A 20,806-nucleotide genomic window follows, 5' to 3' on the forward strand; every position below is an offset into this window, starting at 1 on the left:
GGACTAGTGGACTATGAGGTAACTGTGCAGTTAAGCTTCTGCCTGCATCCGTGGCATCAATAACTCCCCACTACAGCAGCTACAGTGGGTGAGATTCTTGATGGGCCTCTTCTGTCTGCATCTCGGCAGATAAAGGCTCAAAATTATCTTGGGAGGGTGAGTGAGTTAAGGTCGGGTGGGTGGGTAGATGGATGGATGGAAGGATGAAATGGTAGATGGATAGATCCATGGATGAATGAGTGAGTGACAGGATATACATAAGAATGGAAGAGTGAAAAGCAGGGAGGGTGTATGAGTGAAAGAGAAGGTGGATGGATGGATAGATGGATGGATGAATTGATGGATGGATGAATTGATGGATGGATGGATGGATGGATAGCTGGATGGATGGATGGAAAGGATGGGTTGACGTATGATGAGAGAAAGGATTGGTGGATGGTAGAATGAGTGAAAGGATGGATGGATGAGTGGAAGGGTAAATCGATGGATGAATGGATGGAACGATTGATGGAAGAATGGATTGATTGAGTGAAAGTACTGATGGATGAAAAAAATGATGGATGAGTGAAAGGATGTATTCAAAGAAGGATGAGTAAAATAATGGATCAATGAGTCAATGGGAGGGTAGATAGATGTCTGGAGAAAATTATGGTGAATGGATGGATGAATTAATAGATAGATGAATGAGTGAGTGAGTGAAAGAATGGATGGCTGAGTGAAAGGGCAAATGGCGGGATGGATAAATGGATGAATAGATGGATGGAATGAAGGGTGGATGAGTGAAAGGATGGTTAGATGGATGAGCCAAAGGGAGGATGATGGATAGATGGAGTGAAAGGATGGATAGTTGGAGCCAAAGGGTGGACGGAAGAGTGGAAGGATGGATGGATGATTAAATGGATGGATGAATGGATGGATGAACGGGGGAAAGATAAGTGAAAGGATGGGTGATTGAGAGGATGGATTGGTTTGATGGATAGGTGTCCCTAGACCAGTGGCGGCTCTCCTTCATGGGCTCCATAGCTACACTTTATCTTCCTTGTTTTCTGGTCCATTTTTATTGTATCAAGAGTGAATAGTTAGTCACTCTTGATACAATAAAAATAAAAGTGCAGACCTGCTTTGGGTCCAGCAACAAACTGAGAAAGCTAGTGACATTGTTAGATTGCTGACACAGGTGCATGAAGGTGCCTGTGCCATTCCTGCACTGTGAGCATGTCTGTGAGACTATGTGTGTGAGTTAAAGTGATAGAGAGAGTCGGTGAAGGAATCAGTCAGAGTGAGTGAGAATGAGTGACGGTAAGAATCAATATGTGTGAGAATGAATGTGAGCAAGTGAGGGAGAATGACAGTGAGTGTAACTTACTGTGTGTGACTGAGTCACAGTAAAACTGAGTAATTCAGAATGAGTGAGACTATGTGAGTCAGAGTGAGACAGTAAACTCAGTGCAAGAAAGTGTGATAGAAGTGTGATAGATGTTTTCCAACTGCGGAGAATAAAGAAGATTAGCAGATTCTTGAGTAGAGAAGCTCTGATCCTAGTCATTCTAGCCTTGGTAATCTCCCGACTGGACTATGCCAACTCATTGTATGTAGGCATCCCTGCGTACCAACTGAGACACCTTCAATTGGTTCAGAACCAAGCTGCCAGGATGATTTTTTACCAACCCAAGTGGCATCACGTTAGGCCACTTATGAAAAGCCTCCATTGGCTCCCAGTGGTCAAGCGCTGTGCCTTCAAGTTGAGATGCACTATTTTTAAAGCTTTATGGCAATAGTCCAGCTTTTATCTCATCTAGGCTTCAACACTACATTCCATCTCGAGACCTGAGGTCTTCCCACTTTTGCCTGTTGGCAACCCCTCCTTCAAACGTCAGAAGCAAGGTGGTTTAAGGTTTGCTGTTTTGGCCCCACAATTCTGGAAATCCCTCCCTGTGGAGATGAGGTCCTTGACTTCCTTTGCACAGTTCAGAAAAGAGCTTAAGACCTGGCTGTTTTCCCAGGCATATGATGACTAAGCCAACCCCCCTGCCACTGCCTCGCCGTGACTCTAGTGCCATGAAACCGTTTGGTGTTCGTGCGCTTAATAAGTGATTTTAACATAAAATAACATAACAGAACCCTTCAAAAAAAAGCTCTTTGGAATTCGACCCAAAAATTACTCCCCATCATTTTTAAAGGTCACCAGCCGCCACTGATAGGAACCCCTTTTGAATGAGTCAGACTAGATTTGATAGGACCTCTCCTCACATCAAGTAAAGGTAATAAATACATTTTAGTTTGCCACCTCCTAAATCTAAGCAGTTCCATTAAGAGAAAACATTACTACAATTATTTCTACACATCTAATTGAAATATTCTCACGAGTGGGCTTCCCCAAAGAGTTCTTAACTTTTGTCTCAAAGCTGAGGCAGCAAATCTGCCACAACTTGGATATAAAGCACTTAAGTACCTCCGAATACCATCCCCAAACTGATGGGCCAATTGCAAGATATAACGGTCCTCTAAAGCTGACTCTTCAAAAGATGATGATGTGGTAAGGCCGCAACTGGGACCAATTATTGCCACTGGCACCTATCCGTTATTCATAGCCAAGTCCTGAGTAGTTTGGGACGCTCTTTCTTTGAGTTATTGTTCGGGAGGAAACTTCAAACTCTCCTGGAAATGATTCATGATTCCTGGTAAGAAACCTCCTAGGATGATAAGAGTCCTTTTAGAATATATCATCCAATTGGCTTTAACCCAAGTAGATAAATCCCAACAGAGAGAGCAGTATTTCTACAATCAGAAGACAAAGTGGAAAGAGTTAAAAGTAGGAGATTGGGCTTTAGTGTAACTGCCTTCTGGTGAAAAAACTTACAGCCGATTGGCAAAGCCCTTACAAGATGTTGGAGAGGATAGGATGACTCAGCTATAAAGTACAAATGTCTTAAACCTGTAACCAAACTTACCACATTAATCTTCTTAAAAAATGTCTGGCACCGCTCCCTGGGTGGTTAATTTAATTTTACTGCACCTGGCCCTAGAAGTACCATAAATGACCTTTATATGGCTAATGCTCTTAGTGAGACTCAAAAACAAAAATTGACATGCGCCGTGTCCCTTTTCTGATAATTTCTCGGATACACTCAGTAGAACTCCTCTGATTTCTCAGAGCCTGGGGTGGTTATAAAACAAAGACTATATAAAACACTGGAGGCTCGAACAGAGGCAAATCGTATGCTAGAAATGGGCGTCATAGAACCATCATCTAGCAGTTAGTCCTCATAGTACTGGTTCCTGGCTGGATGGTGCATCCACTTGAATTGATTTTAGAGCAGTCAGAAGAGTATCAAAATGTGATAACTACTGCTTCCAAGAATAGATGAGATGATAGAGCAATTGGGTGACTCTCGGTACAGCTCTACTACAGACCTCACAAAAGGGTAATGGCAAATCCCTTTGAGAACTGAGGACAAAGTGAAAACTGCCTTTGTTACCCTTCAAGGTTTTTATCAATTCAGGGTATTGCTCTCTGAATTACATGGAGCACGAGCCACCTTCCAGAGACTTATCAATCAAAATTTTAAACAACTCCAACAATATGCTTCTGCATATTTAGATGACATCGCTTTTTTTAGTGCTCCATGGCAGGACCATTTAAAACATCTGACCATCATTTTAAAAACACTTCAGCAGGCTGGAATTCATATTAACTTCCAGTAATCTAAATTAACATTTGACAAAGTGAAATGCCTGGGACACCTCCTGGAAAACTGTGTTATCAAGCCCCAAGAGGAAGAAGTTAAGGCTATCACTGAGATTCCCATCCCTAAAAATAAACTAGAGGTGAGAGCCTTTCTAGACCTTTTGGGTTATTATAAACAATCCATTTGGAATACTCCCACCTTTCTGCACCCCTTACAGACTTATTAGAAAGATCCAAGGGATGCCTAGCTTATAATCACCCTCCTGAGTCTGCCATACAGGCTTTCACCAGGTCATATTCTCCAAACCAATTTTACAATCCCCTGTTTTTGGAACATCTAGTTCGAGGCATATGAGCTGCAGATTGTACACTTAGCATAGGTCGCCATCTGGTGTTGGGCCCGGATGTTTGCAGTTTGTTTTTCTCTTTGGACAGTCTTTGGAAGTCACGAGTTTGGTGACTCCTCCTTCGGTCCGTACTGCGCATGGGCTTCGGCTCCATCCTCAGATTGTTTTTTTCCGCCATCGGGCTCGGATGTGATACTTCGTGCTCCGGCTTCGAACTTCTACGGTTCCAGCCTCGACGGAAAATCCTCGATTCTTCGAGTTCCTTCATCATCTTCATCTCTCGAAGCGGCACTTTCTCCATCCCGTACATCGACACCGGCCTTCGGGCCCTCCGCGACTCCGGTCCCGGCCGATGGAAAGGACTCCGTTCAAAAAGTGCCCAAAATGTGGGTCTAAATTTCCCCACACCGACCTCCATCAGGTGTGTAACCTTTGCCTCTCTCCGGAACACGAGGCCAGAGACTGCCCCGCCTGCAAGTCTTTTCGATCGAAGAAGACCATCCGAGATCGAAGAGCTCGACGCACCAAGGCGCACTCATCCTCTGCAGCTCCACCGGACATCTTCGGAGACGACGCCGAAGCTTCGGGGCAAACACACACCGAGCAGGAGGAAGACGTCGTCAGCGCTTCCGAGGCCGACGACTCCGACGTGGAGGACATTACACCAGCGCAGCGGGCCGTGAGTACTATGCCCCCTCCTACCCCCACGCCGAAAACCAAAGAGACTCAGGTTACTCCCTCGCCTGCCGGCCTGGGCAAAACCAAAACCAAAACTTCGATCACCCCACCTTCGGGCCCGGTGTCGAAGCTCCCAAAGTCTCATGGCAGCTCGGGATCGAGCCAGCCGACACCCGGTGCCGAAAAACAGCATCCGGCACCGAAGACTGCAAAATCCAGCTCGACTCCGAAACCACCGGTGCCGAAGCCTGGACACTCGGTGCCGACCAAACACAAACACAAATCTGTCGGCACCGACGCTCCGGCGCCGAAACATCATTCGACGCCGAAACACCCGGAGACCTCAAAAAAGCATGGCGCACACAGATCATCGAAACCCCCGGTTCCGAAATCACCGGTGCCGACAGACGACTCGACACCATTGGCTCTGTTTACACCAGACCCTTTACAAAAGACTTTGTCCAAAGATCCAAAGACTGGACTTTTGACTTTAACTACCAAGAAAAGACGCCTTGATGCTCCGGCTCCTCCTCCTCCACCCAAAAGGAAGGACTCTGCTACTTCTCCCCTCAGAGTGCCCTCCCCACCACCGCCTCCCCTACCCCCTCCACCTCCTCCACCGCCTCCACCTCACAGGTCTCCACCACCTGTACCTCACTACGATCCGACCCCATCCCCAGATCCGGATGATGGGGATCCGGACAATTACCCGGCGGACGCCCCAATGGATCCCACTCCACCAGGGACCCCAGATCCATGGGAGGATTACAATAACCCTGACATACCCAATGTACCTCAGGACGACCTATACCCATCAAGACCGTCTCCTCCAGAGGACTCCTTAGGTTTTCACCATTTAGTGCAGAGAGCAGCACACTACCATGGGGTGGACATGCACAGTGAACCAGTAGAGGAAGACTTCCTACTGGATACATTTGATATACAAGACAAATCCACTTCCATTTTACCCATGCTTAAGGGTGTCACCAAGCACGCTACAGAGGTGTTCAAAGACCCTGTCAGAGCCAGAGTACTGAACCCTAGAATAGAGAAGAAGTATAAGGCGGCACCCACAGACCCTGCTTACATCAAGGGCCCTGCTCCCCTAGATTCCCTAGTTGTCTCCACAGCTAGAAAGCGGGCTAACTCCCAATCCTCAGGAGATGCCCCACCGCCAGACAAGGAATCTAAACTTCTGGACGCGTCTGGTAAACGCACCGCCTCCCAAGCTGCAAACATGTGGCGCATTGCAAACACACAAGCACTGCTTGCGCAATATGATAGAGCACACTATGACGAACTAGAGGCTCTCATGCAGCACCTTCCAGAAAAATACAAGCACAAGGCTCATGACCTGATACAGGAGGGTAAACTAATTACAAACACCTCCATTAAGTGTGCCCTCGATGCAGCCGACACTGCTTCTAGGGCCATAAATACCAGTGTCCTGCTTCGTCGCCACGCCTGGCTCAGGATCTCAGGGTTCAAGCCTGAAGTCCAGGCATCCATACTCAATCACCCCTTTGACCAGGAAACACTCTTTGGGCCAAAGGTAGACGAAGCGCTCGAAAAAATGAAGAAAGACACAGACACAGCAAAGTCTATGGGGGCACTCCAAACACAAGCCTCCAAACGTTCCTTTCGACGCTCGTCCTTTCGCGGCACAGGCAGGGGCTCCTCCACCGATAACGCCTCTACCTCCTACAAGTCCCCTCCTCAGAATACCTTTTCAAAGGGCAATCAGAGAGGTGGTTACAGGGGTAACAACAATAAGGGCAGGGGCAAAACCAACAACACCCGTTCTGCCACCCCCCCCCGCACAATGACTCCCCTCCGCTCCCCCCAGACCATTCCACTCCGGTCGGGGGCAGACTACAAAACTTTATCCACGTATGGGAGTCCATAACATCGGACAAATGGGTGACCCAAATTATTCGGTCAGGGTACTGTCTCGAACTAACATCTACCCCACCCAATATCCCACCAAGGCACCGTCCAATGTCTCAAGAACATTCCACACTGCTCAAACAAGAGGTACTCTCACTCCTCCAAAAACACGCTATAGAGCAGGTCCCCGTCAATCAACAAAATCTAGGGGTCTACTCCCTATATTTTTTAATACCAAAGAAAGACGGGACCCTCAGACCCATTCTCGACCTCCGGCCTCTAAATGCCTACATACATTCAGACCATTTTCACATGGTCACCCTACAGCAAGTCCTCCCACTCCTCTGCCAGGGAGACTTTCTCACAACCTTGGATCTGAAAGACGCATACTTTCACATTCCAATACACCCCTCTCACAGGAAATACCTCAGGTTCGTGGTGGACGGGCAACATTACCAATTCACGGTTCTCCCCTTCGGGGTCACCACCGCACCACGGGTGTTTACCAAATGCCTAGCAGTAGTAGCGGCACACCTCAGACGTCAACACATTCACGTCTTCCCTTACCTGGACGACTGGCTGATAAAAGCCGCGTCCTACAACCAATGTGTGCAACATACAAACAGCACCATCCAACTGCTCCACCAGCTAGGCTTCACGGTGAACTACCAAAAGTCCCACCTCATACCATCTCACACAAAGCAATATCTCGGGGCCATTATAGACACCTCCAAGGGTATTGCCTATCCAAACTCAGCCAGAATCACAAGCATTCAAGCCTTACGCAAAACATTCCTTCCTCAACACTCTCTTCCAGCAAGAGTGTTTATGAAGCTCATAGGAATGATGGCGTCTTGCATCTTCATAGTGCCCCATGCAAGACTCCACATGCGTCCACTTCAAGAGTGCCTAGCACAACAGTGGAACCAGGCCCAGGGTCAGCTGACGGATCTGGTGTTGGTGGACGGCCGCACACATCACTCTCTGCAGTGGTGGAACACCACAAACCTTTCCAAAGGGCGACCGTTCCTGGACCCGGTTCCTCAGGTGATTCTAACAGCGGACGCATCGCTCTCCGGCTGGGGAGCCCACCTCCTACACCTCACCATGCAAGGTCTATGGACGCCACAGCAAAAATCGCTCCACATCAACCACCTGGAGCTCTTGGCGATCTTTCTAGCCCTAAAATCTTTCCAAAAACAAATTTCGGGCAAAGCAGTCCTCATTCGCACAGACAATATGACTGCGATGTATTATATACAAAAACAGGGGGGGACACACTCTCCCCAGCTCTCCCGCTTAGCCCAGAGCATATGGAAATGGGCAATTCCCCAAAACATCTTTCTCCTGGCACAGCACGTTCCAGGCGTACAAAACACCATGGCAGATCTGCTCAGCAGACAAACACAACAACTACACGAATGGGAACTGCATCCACAAGTTCTTCACCCATTCTTCCAACAGTGGGGGCATCCTCAGATAGACCTCTTCGCCACCCACGAAAACAAAAAATGCCCAAGCTTCGCCGCCAGATACCCACACCCATTGTCCAAGGGCAATGCGATATGGATGAACTGGTCAGGCAGATTTGCATACGCCTTTCCACCTCTCCCACTAATTCCATTAGTGGTCAGGAAGCTACAACAGCACTCCCTCACACTCATTCTGGTAGCTCCGACGTGGGCCAGGCAGCCGTGGTACACCACGCTACTACAACTGTCAGTGGTACCACATCAAAAACTGCATCTATCCCCATGCCTCCTAACCCAGAACCATGGAGAAATCAGGCACCCGGACCCAGCTCAGCTCAACCTGGCGATCTGGCTCCTGAAATCCTAGAATTCGGATACCTTAACCTTCCCCCTGATTGCATGAACATCATCATGGAAGCCAGACGTCCTACCACTAGAGCATGCTATGCCGCAAAGTGGAAAAGATTTGTAATTTACTGCCGTAACAATACAATCAACCCTCTAGATGCATCCATACAGCACATAATATGCTATCTGCTCCATCTTCACAGGTGTAACCTGGCATATTCATCCATACGCCTACACCTAGCAGCGATCGCTGCCTATCTACAAAACAGGCAGCATTTATCACTCTTCAGAGTGCCCGCTATTAAAGCCTTCATGGAAGGCCTTAAACGAGTAATTCCTCCCAGGGCACCACCTTCCCCTGTATGGAATCTAAATTTAGTTCTTACACGTCTAATGGGTCCGCCCTTCGAACCAATGCACAAATGTGAGCTACAGTTTCTCACCTGGAAAACAGCTTTCCTTGTAGCTATCACTTCCCTTAGAAGGGTTGGTGAAATACAAGCGTTCACCATACAGGAACCCTACATACAAATGCATCACAGCAAGGTCATACTTCGCACAAATCCGAAGTTTCTGCCCAAAGTCATTTCCCCCTTCCACCTCAATCAATCAGTGGAATTACCTGTCTTCTTTTCGCAACCCCAATCTGTTGCAGAAAGGGCCTTACACACGCTTGATGTAAAAAGGGCGTTACTATACTACATACAAAGAACGCAACCCTTCAGGAAGACTAAACAATTGTTCGTTTCCTTCTCTCCACCACATAAAGGCAACCCCATTTCAAAATCAGGGATAGCTAGGTGGATTGTAAAATGCATACAAATTTGCTATCAAAAGGCAAAGAGAACATTATCTGTTCCCCCTAAAGCCCACTCTACAAGAAAGTTAGGGGCTTCTATGGCTTTTCTAGGGAATATACCCTTAGATGACATCTGCAAGGCAGCCACATGGTCTACACCGCACACCTTCACAAAACACTACTGTGTAGATGTGCATTCCAAGCAGCAAGCTAGGGTGGGCCAGGCTGTACTAAAGACACTTTTTCAAACAGCTGCAACGGATACCGGTGGTCGCCGCTAAGGTTGGGTACTGCTATGTAATCTATGCTAAGTGTACAATCTGCAGCTCATATGCCTCGAACTGAATATGCTACTTACCAGTATGCATCTGTTCTTGGCATGTAGAGCTGCAGAGTTGTACACGCCCACCCGCCTCCCCGGCTACCTGTATCCGTTCCAGTACATCTTATTTAGATACAACACATGGGTTTCTCACTGTTATTACTACGCTCCATCATTTCCCTATTGGCGAAAAACAATCTGAGGATGGAGCCGAAGCCCATGGGCAGTACGGACCGAAGGAGGAGTCACCAAACTCGTGACTTCCAAAGACTGTCCAAAGAGAAAAACAAACTGCAAACATCCGGGCCCAACACCAGATGGCGACCTATGCTAAGTGTACAACTCTGCAGCTCTACATGCCAAGAACAGATGCATACTGGTAAGTAGCATATTCCTTATCTTACAAACAGACGCTTCTATCTTGGGGTTAGGTGCTGTCCTATCTCAGGTAAATGACCAGGACATTCGGAAACCCGTCCATTTCATTAGCCAGAAATTCTTTCCCAGGAATTATTGGAGAAGGAGTGCTTAATCATTAAGGGCCTCATGTAGGTGGGCTTGCATTTACCACTTCATAAATACCGAATCATACCGATTCGGTATTTATGAAGTGGTAAATGCAATGTAGGTAATGAGTCGGTAAATATTACAGATTCGGAAAAATTCGGTAATTACCGAATCGGTATTTACCGATTCGGTAATGAGGCATACCTTCCCATTGATGGGAAGGTATGCCTCATTACCGAATCGGTAAATACCGATTCGGTAATGGGGGAGCACATGCAAGGGTGGCAGGGTGTCACATTGACACCCTGTTGCACCCCTGATTCGGCCATGTGTGCACATGTGGCACACATACATGCCCTAAGGGCATGTATGTCTGCCACATTGCACACTTCTAAGCGCTATAAAATGCGTTTACACATCCATTCATTATTTACCACCAACTATTAGTTGGTGGTAAATACCGACTCCAAACAACACCCACACACTCCCCCTACATCTCATTTCTGTATTCGGAATTTACCGAATCGGTAAAATTACCGATTCGGTAATTTTACCGATTCGGTAAATTACCGAATACAGAAATGAGCCCCCTACATGTCACAAGCCTAAATACCGGTCGGTAACGGTATAATTACCGAAAATCGGCCGTTACCGACCGGTATTCGGCTACGTACATGAGGCCCCTATTGTGGTCCCTTTCCTTACAACCTTATTCCTTTGAAGTGAGTCACGCAAAGGAGAAGGATAATAACACTGCAGTTTTTTCCTGTTTTCCTGTATTTCCCAATCGTAAAAACCTAACCGGACAGGGTCTGTGACATGGGAGGGGAACAGGAACAAGAGAGAGTCACATACTTACCGGTGATGGCAGCATTAGGGAGACTAGGACCTCCACGACGACCCCTAGAAGAAAAGGAACAGACCCATCAGAAAGAGGTATAGGACAAATAGGAAAACAAGGAAAAAAACACAGAAATGGAAAAAGGACTCACATTCTTCTCAGAGAGAGGAACACCGGAAGAGAAAGGACAGAAGTCAGGCAACTGGAGGGAGATAGAAGAAGGTTAGGAGCAAGAGGAGGCAGACTGGAGAAATGGGGGAAGAGGAGACAGGACACCGCAGTACAGGGAGTGCAAGGAAAGGCCGAGGGGCAGCTGCTGGGAGACCAATGTGGACCCAGGGGAAACGACCAAAGCTAACGGGAAAGCAAGATGGAAACCACCCACTGAGAGACCGAAGAACTCGAGGTGAGCGACTCATTGGAGAAGGAATTCGGGAGGCCTACACTTGAGCACAGGCCTCCCAAGAGCCAGCAGGGTCGGAGAGGCACTTGGCCCTAACCACGCTGACAGGGGAGCTCGGCTTAATTAGGTCAGTGCATGCATATGGGAATGGAGGTGGCACTCCTGGTGTAAGGTTAGAGGAAGAGGGAAACCATAAACGTGAATACACGTGAAAGGCATTTGAGGTTGAAGGAAAAAGGAGGCTCTTAGGGTGTATTAGTCCTTTACCTTCAGTTGGTAAACACTTTTTTAATCCAGAAAGAAAAAAAACAAGTTGGAAATCATTTTTGTTTGTGTGTCATTTTGTTTACGTATTACTGCCTAGCCAAGCAAAGGGGAATACACTTGGTATTACAGGAAGTAAAGAGAAAGAATATAAAAGATCACAGGAACAATATAAAGGAAGGAAAAGCCAAAAGACAAAAGGGAGGTAACCGCAAAACAGAAAAGAGAGAGGAAGGATCAGGAAAATAAACAGAAACAGGGAAAATAATAAATACTTATCTGTCACTTCTGTCTGTTCTTTCCGAGTGATCCAGCCCCCTAGAAGAAAGTCCCTAGAAAAAGAAGAGTACATCTGTCAAGAGAAATCTAGAAAGGAAGACAATGGAAAGAAACCAACATAAGCAATAGAAAGGACTTTAAGTTCATGAAGTTGAAAGCTTAAATAAAGTGCTTTAGTTAAGCCCTCACACCCCAGTGCATGAACGGAAGTCTTTTGTCAGACCCTGTTCGATCACAGTCCTCCTCCAACATGGTCCTGGTCCACCTGCTCATTGTCATCCTGGACTAACTTGTCTGCTTTGTCCTGATTCTCCTTGTTCAGGTCACCCTGTTGTTAGCTGTTGTTGGCCATCATGACTCCTGTCATGCTGGCCTTCCTTGTCCTGGTCTTCCTTTTTCTCCTGGTTCTGGTCCTGCTATCCTTGTGTTGCAGTCCTGATACTCCTGGGCATTTGTGACTTGAGCTTCCTTTTTCCCTTCGTTGAGGTCCCACAGGTCCTCCTTCACCTGGTCCACTGAGCTATTGTAATGCTGGTTCTGGTTGCCTGGCCATCTCTTCGTGTTTCTTTAGGTCCTGTTCTCCTAGTCTTTCTCACTCTCAGACTAATCTGCCTAGCAATTGTATGGTTTTCATTTTCCTGGTCCTTGCAGTCTGTAATTTATCTTCCTATGTTTTTTGCCCAGTAGAAATTATCATTTTGTTTCTGGTCCTCATTTTTTGTGACTTTGTATGCCTAATGTTCTTGGTTCTGGTCCTCATGGCAATTCCTATCTTTTCAGGCCTCCTTCTCCTAGCTCTTCCTTTTCTCTCATGATCCTCTGACCCTCATCCATTTGACATGGTCCCTCTGATCTTTCTCACTCTGCTCATCTGATTCCCAGTACATTAGTTCCTGGTCTTGCTGGTCCCTTGTCTACCTGTCCTCTTGTGTCCTGGCCTTCTTCTGCCTTCCCCTCTTAGCTCTTGTCTTCCTTGTTTGAATCATCCTCCTGACCCTGTGCCTGGTCCTGATGGCCCTTCTGACACTGCACCCAGTGATCTGAGCCCTCTTGGTCCTAGTTCTCTTTGTACGGGTCTTTCTGAGTCTCATCAGTTTGGTCCTGATCACCCATGACATCCAGGTCCAGTTCTCTTAGTCTTCCTGGCTCTGGCTGTTCTGTCCTCCTTATCTTCGTCATCCTGGTCCTGCTACCCCCATGTCCTGGCCTTTTTGCTCCACGTGGCACTCTGGGCCCTGGTTCTATGGTAATGGTCCACCTGCCATGCCTAGGCCTGTTCTTGGTCCTCTTAGTGCTCGCTCATCCTTCTAATATTCCTTGCTCTGGTCCTGGTCCTGTTAGCTCTGGTCCTACTTGTATTCTTGGTACTGGCCCCATGTTTTCCTTGCTTAATCTGGTCCTCAGTCCTATTGGACATAATCCTCATGCTCCTAATTTTCTTAATCATCCAGGATCTGGTGCTGATTCTTCTGCTGTTTGTCCTAAGATTTCTAAGTGATTATGGTCCTCCGTGCTCTGGTCACAGGCCATCCTGTTCCTCATCTTCTTGGCCATCTTGTTACTAGCCCTGTGGTTTAGAACTCCAGAGCGTGGTCATCCTAGTACTGATCTCACTGGTCCTAAACCTCCTATTCCTCCTCAACTTCATCCTCCTGGTCCTGGTACTAAAGGTCCTCTTTGCCCTGGTCTTCTTGCCCCCTCCAATCCTTTGTTTCCTGGTCCACGTAGAACATTTCCTTCTGGTTGCCTGTGTCTCTGGTCTCACTTCCCTGGCACTCTTGGCCATGGTTGGGCTATTCTTGTTTTTCATAGTCCTTGTCCTTCTTGAGGTTATGTGCCCTATTGGCCCTGATCCTCTTGGTCCTCTTTGATTTAATCCGGGCTTAGTTCTCATGGACCTGGCTCATCAACCATCCTCCTTGGCAGTGGTCATCCTGGTCCTTCTTGTCCTATTATGCTTGTTATCATAAATCTGGCCTTTTGGCCATCCTGACCTCTTCTTAGTTCCCCCAGTCTTTGTCCATCTGGATCTGTTTCTTTTTTGATCCTCTTGGCCCTGGTCACCCTGAACCTCCTAGCCCTGGTACCACAGTTCATTGTTAATCTGGCCTCTTGTGTCTTGGCCCTCTCAGTCTTTGTCCTGCTGGTTTGGGTTGTATTGTCTTCCTGGATCTTTTCCTTGTCCTAATAGCCCTACTGGTACTGCATTCATTGATATTGGTCCTCTTGATCCAGGTTCTCCTTATTTGAGTCCTCCTGAGCCTGGTCATTTTGGTCATGGTCCTCATGGCCACTGCTGTCCAGTCCCCTTGCTCTGTCACATTTGGTAATCCCAGTCCTGGTCCCTTAGGTCCTACTGTTCATGGCCCTCTTAGCCCTGGCATGGTCATGAGCCCTTTAGTTCACCTAGTCCTCTTCGCTCTGGTCTTATGGATGCCCACTTGGTGTTTCTAGCCCCTGTCCTGCTTATCCTGGTTTTCTAACACTATTGCACCCCAGGTCCTGAACTTTGTAGTCTTCTGCGATATGGTCCTGACCCTCCTAGTCCTAGTCTTCCTGCTCCTTGCTCTCATAGTTCTGCATTCGAATCTTAGAACTTACTGGCCCTGTACATCTTGTTCTGTGTGGTCATCATTCCCGTGTACTCCCGCACTGAGTCCTTTGTATCCTGTATCTCCTGTTTCACAGGTTCCAGGCCTTGGACCTTTTCACCCTCTCCTTGTCCTAATTCTCATCCACCAGTCCTGCTCCCCTGGTTTATCTGTACCCCTGGTTTGCCTGTTCTTAGTCCTTCTGCTCCTGGTTCTCCCAGCTCATGTAGTCCTGCAACTTCTTTGTTTGGTCCTCCTCTGTCGGGTCATCTTGTGCTGGTCCCACTGACCTTGGTTTCCTAGCCCTCCTATTCTGCCAGTCCTCCTGCCCCATCCTAGACCTACTAGTCCTCCTGGTCTCCTGCTTTGCCTGTTTCACCTTGTTCTTGTCAATCTGACCCTGCTCACCTCTATCATGGTCCTCCTGTGGCTGGTCTTCCTCAACCTACTGGTCCTCCTAATTCCTAGGAGGTCACTCTGGATCATGTAATCCTTCTCAAGTTGGTTTAGGATCCCTCTGACTCTGTCCCTCATGGACCTTCTGATCCTGTTCCCACTGGACCTAGACTTCCTGGTCCTTTATATGCCTCCCTGGTCATTCTAATCTAGGGTCTCCAGGTGCTGCTAGAGCGGGTCCTTTCTGGTTGTGGTCTTCCTAACACTGGTCCATTCGCTTCTGGCCCCTTGGACCGCCTTGATCTGATCTCTGTGGTCTTGGCCCTCCTGTATCTGGTCTTTCTTTCCTTTGGTCTCCTGCTACTGTTCCTCTTTGGACTGTCTGCCTGGGTCTGCTACTCTTGGCTGTTGTTGTCCTCATTTCTTTGGTCCTGGTTGATGCTCTCAGGCCCTCCTCACCATAATGGGCAAGAGCCTTCTGTTCCTTCTACCCCTGAAGCTTCTGTTAGTTCGGACCCTTTTCACTGGGTCCAGATCCCACTGTTTCACATCATTTTAGCCCTCCTGATCCTTCTGACCCTGGTCCTGGAAACCCCATGTGCTGGTTTTCCCTGTTCCTTATCATCTATTTGTTCCTTGCTCCCTCTATGAATGGTAACACTGGTCCTCGTAGATTATGTCTCTCTGTGCCTGATTTTTCCTGTCCTGGCCCTCATGGCTCTGGTCATCCTATCCCTCCTTGGTTCATATTCGTCTCTCTTACTTGTCATCATACTCTTCCTACTGGCCCCACTACTTCCTTCCTCAGGCCCCCTCCACAATGATTTTAGTCAGGTGCAGCCTTCAATTCTCTCACCCATATTTTTGGGGGGGCTTAAAGATTTTTGTTTTGCTAAGCCACCACTGTCAAGGACAGAAATTAAAACACAGTAAAGACAGGATCTTGCCCACTAAGAACACTGCTAGGCATGTGAAAAATAAAAACCCTCATTCCCAAGATACATACATTGTGCAGTTGACTAAAATGTGAGTGTGGCTGAAGGGGCCACTCATGACATGGGACCAATAAGCATGTATGCCTGAAAACCACTCTGCAGGGGGAACACTATGAACACGTGTGTTTATTCATATGCAGCGGAGTGACCTCCTCTTTGGAATTATCCCTATACATGTTTTCACTTCCCCATTCCACAGAAGCCCCATTACTGTGTCATTTCTGTGTCTCACTCAATGTACCTCCTGAAAGTGTCCCAAAGCATTGTGCCCTCAAGCATCAATTTCCTACTGTACTTGTGCCTCTCTCTTGGGCCCAGAACCGACATATCCGTTTGTATTCAATGTTTGCTGCTGTTTGTTGACTGCTGCTGTACAGGCAGGTTTGAAATACTAAACAAGTACAACCCCCTTAAAAAGAAGCCTAAAGCTAGCACAAGGCCTTCCATAAGAAGCCCAAAATCTGCCACGCCCTTAAAAATCATCAAAAGGAGGATCATGAACATTAAAAAACAATGTATTCTCATAAGCAAATAAAGCCATGTATTTAACATGCTTTAAAACCGTATTCGTTATTCTTTGCAGGCAGCCAAACAGTACAAACAGACAGTACAAGACTGCAGTGCAGTTCATATTCATTATCTTGTCAACATCCCTGAGAAACTTCACAAACCTGGCTGCTTTTATTCAAAATTGATTCTACTGTTTTGTTTAATCTGTAAACAGTTTAGCTTAATTCATGCACTTACCTTTGTACAAACTATTGTATATTTCTAGTGCGGGACACTCCGTTTGGAGTAACCAGGCGCTCTATAAGCTGTATAATATTAATAATAATAATTTCTATATGCATTTACATTCAAATGCCTCACATATGGTGCATCTCCATTACAAGATGACCACACTAGCAATGCCTGTTGTCCCTTTTTCCTTCACGGCCAGCTAAATAAAGGCCTCCTTCACACTGTTTATCTGCCAACAATCAAAGTATACATCATCTCTAATATTTAGCCTGCGACAGGCTAAACAGCAGAGATTATGTACTATTTGGCTGGCGGCTAGGTAAATAGTCACTTACTTTTTAAAAAGGGAGCTCTATAATCCGAATATCAGTGAATTTATAGTATGGCAAGCAGAGATTTTAGGATTCTCCCAGTAGAGGATGATGACAAATGCACATTAAATGGAACTTTGGGAATGCTGTAATGCTGTAGTGTGTAGAGAGGGGAACAATTTTGAAAATTCCGTTTGGATTCATTTTTTGCACTTTGACAGATAGGAGAAAGACTCCTTCTAATCCCTTCTTCCATGCCTAGTCAGATTGAGCATTTTTTGTTGGTTTTATTTATGTAGTAAGTGCTAATTGTGATTGGCTTTTCATTGTTGGATAGAGAAATTCGGAAGTGGTTGAGGTTCTGGTGGACTATATTTAAGTTATTGGCTCTGGTTGTTGGATTCTGTCTTGGTTTTCAGGTAGTTAAATCTAAACATAGTTAATTCTCTCTTGAAGGACTTGCTTCCCTAATGAAAGCCTTGCATATGAGGTTGCTTTGTTCATAAGTATGTGTACATTCCTCTTGCTGGCTCTGTCAAATTTGCCATACAAGGGGTTGATTGGGTTTAATTTTGCTATGTTCATGGTGATTGGTGTGTGTAGGTTCATAAATATGACAAGCAATGTTGGATAGTAGAGAAAGGGGGGTAAAAAGGATCAAGAACCCAGCCACCAGAATGGCATCTCATTACCAATATGATGCCATGTGTGTGTGTGGCTTAACTCCCAAGATGGCACTGACACCCAGTTGCTGAATAAGTACTTTTTACGTTTGTTTATCTAACACACAACTGTTTAGAGAGCAGTAACAATACACAAAAGCGTTTAACAATTCCTCTTCTAAAGCACTGCTTACAATCTGTAGGTTCGCAAGAGTCACTAGAAGTGGAAACTCCTTTCCAACATTGGGAGGATGAAGTCTAGAGAATGACTCCAGAATTATGGCCTTTAGACTAATATGATGTATTTCTCATAAAATGTGCAACCTTTCAATTCTCACAGTTTTGTACCTTACAGGTGCGAGCCTGTATTCATAGGTTCCGTGCTTGCGTCACTTTACAAGATGCATTTATTCACTTCTATGAGGTGCGGTGTATTCATTCACTCCTATTAAGGACTACTATAAATTGGATCAATTATGTTATTATGCATAATAGGTGTCATACCACCATATTAATGGGCACATAGCCACAAGATAGGTATGAGTTAATTAGGTAATTAAATAATCTTGAGCTGGGCCGTGCAAATGCTCTATTGTAGCTTCACCTTTTGATTGCTCAAAGAACCCCATAATGGCCTCAGGGTACAGGATCTGGTGGCATCTCTGGCCACCCACGTGCAATTTCTTGAGGTTTCTAAATTTGAATACTACTTTGATTGGGAACGATAAAGGCTAGATAATCAGCATGTGTATGTAAGCATGTATGCATACATGTATATGTTATTTCTATACCACAAACCTTGCCAAAACCTACTGTGTGGCCAAAGGCAAGCATAAAGTCAGTGAGTAATAGGAGAGGAAGCTGAGTTGGGGATGGTAAATGGATGATCTAATTACGAGAAGACATAAAATGGAAACCCGAATGAACCGGATACGTCTATGAAGGAGAAATTATTATTTTTCTCTCGCAAAGATACTGGAAAGTTTAACGTGATTACTAAGTGACGATTTGCCATTCCTTACTCTCCTCTGCTTTGTGCAATTATCCATATATTAGGTACTGGAAAAGGTTTTGGTTCCATACAAACAAATTGCACTTGTGCAAAGAGCACAGTTAAAGACTATTTGGGGTTTAGAGTGTCAATTAGTTTGAAAAGAACATCTGCTACACAAACTACAGGTACAAATACATGGAAGGGATTGACAGGGGCCAGTGAATGGCAAGGCGATAAGGTTAGCCCTCGGATAGAAAAAATGCACAAGGAGTAAATATTAAAAATACATTCTTCAACGGGAGGTGGAGAAAGAATGGCAGAAGGAGAATAAGATAGGCAAGGACGTCTACGAAGAGAGAAAACTGAATGATTCAGCAGTTAGTTTCTGGTAGAGACAAAGTGGAGAGGCAGACAGAGGGATGACAGTTTGATGTGGGAATGAGGGTAAGTCAGGAACAAGAGAGTGCAAGAAAGATGAGTCAGATGGGGAATGATGTCACAAGAAAGTAAATGGCGACTAATGACACTAATGACACTAATGACGCTGACATGGAACAATTGAAGGCAAATCACTGAGGACCAGAGTGATTGATGCTCGCTGTGAGGCATGCACACCTGGCACACAGAGAGAAAAGCAGATCAGACTGCGCTTCAATAACACCTAGGAATGAGAAATGTATGATAGGAAAAGATGCTTGCTACTGCGAAAATAATTTGCTCCATATAAACACAAGTAGAGAACTTGGGAGGGGCAATTGGGGCAAACAGTGATTGATGAGAGCACAAAAGACATAAAGATCAAGTGGTCAAGAGAAGTACAAACACTGTGGTGGAGTTGGCAACAGGGATACTAGGGATTGATTGGTATGCTGGAAATTGAGCAGGCGGGGACTGAAGGTATTGCCTGTCCAGCTCTGAAAACAACCCCACAGCAGCAGATGTTTCCTTTGCCTATACCCACCTGTCTGAAGTCCTTAATCCACCCGAGCATCAAAGCTCCAACAGGGAAGGAGGGCTTGTGAGAAAATGGGTTGTAAGTTGAGTGGGGTGTTAACCCTGCTCATGCAACAGCCACAACCCCTGTCAGGGTGAGACAAAAAAGTCACTAAATTAACCTGTGCTTAACTCTCTGGTAGCGTGACAAAAAAGCAGCCAAGCTTAGCTTAGAGGCAATGCGTACAGTATGTATGCAGCACACAAACAGCAATGAAAACACAACACATTAAAAATACTACACCAATTTTGAAAAATAGAATACAATTTAATAAATTATTTGACACTGAAATGACAAAAATCCAATCAGTAGTACCGGAGTTATCAATCTTTAAAGTGTAAGGTGAAAACTGGTGACTAAATGATCAAAGCAACAACCACGGACATCTAGTCACAGAAGACTGGGTCGAAGTCGAAAAATATGGCGGAACACGATGGAGCATAAGTAGGGTCGGGTGGAACTTGTGAAATTTCACTCCAGGGAATTCCGGGGAGTCACATAAAAACTTCACAACATTCCGCAGAGTACCGCCAATGGGTGGAAAAAATGCTGCTCGCACTGCAATTTTGCACCGGTAGCATGAGCAGCGGTGAAAAAGAAGCATGAACTGCACCATGTGTTAAGCAAGAGTGTGTGGCCATTCAAGTTGATTTTGATGCTGTTCGAGTAGAAAATCTACTTGAGCAGCAACAAATCTACTCTAGCATTAACCCGCTGACTGCGATCACTCGCATAATATCGCGTAAATAATCACCGTGTTAAAATTCATTTGTTATTGAAATCTTACTTTCCGAACAACCCGCCTTAAGACAAGATGGTAAAGTGCACTATACAGTAAGCAACATAGACTTATATTTGCACCACAAGTTTTAAACAAGGTTGATAAAGTGAACTGTGCAGAAGCTCTGAGCCTCAGGAACTATCGTAAACTGTCCTTGGCATAATATTAAAAAGTTGAAAGAATTTAGCAACTTAATCCACCAAAAGAGTTCATATTCATTATCCTGCAAACATCCCTGAGAAACTTCACAAACCTTGCTGAAAGCTGTATATTAGCTCTGCTCAAAATGTTGTTATTTCTATTTTGCACTGCCTTACAGCTAGGTGGCGAAATACTGGTGTTAGCAAGTAGCACCTTAATTTCTTTAAGCTAGGGCACACACACACAACATGCATAAACGATTCTTGTTTGTGGTTACACAGAATACAATTATGAGAAGTGGATCCTTTCAGGGGCCCATATTTATTGGCTCCAAGGGGGATTATACCACATCTCAGTCTCATAAG

This window comes from Triturus cristatus, chromosome 5_1, assembly GCF_964204655.1.
Source record: "Triturus cristatus chromosome 5_1, aTriCri1.1, whole genome shotgun sequence".
Classification (NCBI taxonomy): domain Eukaryota; kingdom Metazoa; phylum Chordata; class Amphibia; order Caudata; family Salamandridae; genus Triturus; species Triturus cristatus.